The sequence below is a fragment of the Thermobia domestica genome, unplaced genomic scaffold (genome assembly GCF_964235325.1).
Source record: "Thermobia domestica unplaced genomic scaffold, izTheDome1.hap1.1 HAP1_SCAFFOLD_1824, whole genome shotgun sequence".
NCBI lineage: Eukaryota > Metazoa > Arthropoda > Insecta > Zygentoma > Lepismatidae > Thermobia > Thermobia domestica.
In genome coordinates, this window is record NW_027657532.1 from 6,355 (window position 1) to 7,643 (window position 1,289).

Sequence of the window (1,289 nt, forward strand, 5' to 3'; positions counted from 1 at the left end):
TCCAAGGGAGATAAGAAGAAGAAGAGGAGGAGGAAGGAGAGCTATGCCATTTACATCTACAAAGTTTTGAAGCAAGTGCATCCTGACACTGGCATATCTAGCAAAGCTATGAGTATCATGAACAGCTTTGTTAATGACATCTTCGAGCGTATTGCTGCTGAAGCTTCTCGTTTGGCCCATTACAATAAGCGGTCAACTATCACCAGCCGGGAAATCCAAACAGCTGTGCGCCTTCTTTTGCCTGGTGAACTTGCCAAGCACGCTGTAAGTGAGGGTACGAAGGCTGTTACCAAGTACACAAGCTCTAAGTAAAAATCTTCTTCAAGATTTTTCATTTCAAACGGTCCTTGTCAGGACCAACACATTATTCGAAAGAGTTAAATCACGAAATTTGCTTCATTCTGTTATGTAGAAACACCTTGAAATCCAATTTCTATATGCTGTTAGTAAAAAAGTAAAGCACATAGCGGAGATGTGTCGTGCTTGTATACGAAAGGCATTTACTCGCCGGAGATCTACACTTAGTCATAATAATTTACTTTTAAAAAGTGGTAATACATTCCGTGTTAAGTATAGTAGTAGGTGCACACGGATCGGAAATCAGGTTATTTTAATGTGCCGTGCAAATAAACAGGCTGTTAGTGTAAGAAATAGTGGGTATAACGCTTAGAATATCGATTAATCGCTATGAAATAATGTTGATAAATTATCTCTTGAAAGTACTATAAAATTAATGTTTCTAGTATTTTCGTACTTGAAGGATAATGAAATTTGAAAAAGAGATGCCAACAGCACCTGGTGTTCCCAGGCGGTCACCCATCCAAGTACTGACCAGGCCCGATGCTGCTTGACTTCGGTGATCGGACGAGAACCGGTATATTCAGCATGGTATGGCCGTTGGCAACTACCTTTTCTTCAATGTCCTGTTAAGGAAGTATGTTTTAAGTAAGAATTGACATTATTAACTATAAAGGCAAGCATATTAACGTCGTTAACATTACTTGGAATATACTAATATTCGAATAAATATTTGAATGTTCGAATGATGAGTGATTCGGATGTTCATAGTGCCACTATGTCCTATCGAGTTTACTATCACGAACCACGTATGAAATTGTATATAAATAAATAAAAATAAATCCTTTATTAAGTATTGATTACAGGAAAAAGGCAAACTTACATTCTTTAATGTACACAATGAAATGTATGAAAGATATTTTTAAGATATGTTTCACTTACCCTTTATAACGCAAGGTAGTTTTCAGTGTAGCATCCTCTTCAGCTGCGAG

The 1,289-nt window shown here is 37.2% G+C and overlaps 1 non-coding gene across 1 annotated transcript; it reads right to left on the bottom strand.

Moving 5' to 3' along the window:
• Positions 1-783: 783 nt before the first annotated feature.
• LOC145678072 (5S ribosomal RNA) lies at positions 784-902 on the bottom strand. Its single transcript, XR_014130199.1, has one exon. It is a non-coding gene; the product is annotated as a 5S ribosomal RNA (ribosomal RNA).
• Between the last annotated feature and the right edge of the window lie 387 nt (positions 903-1,289).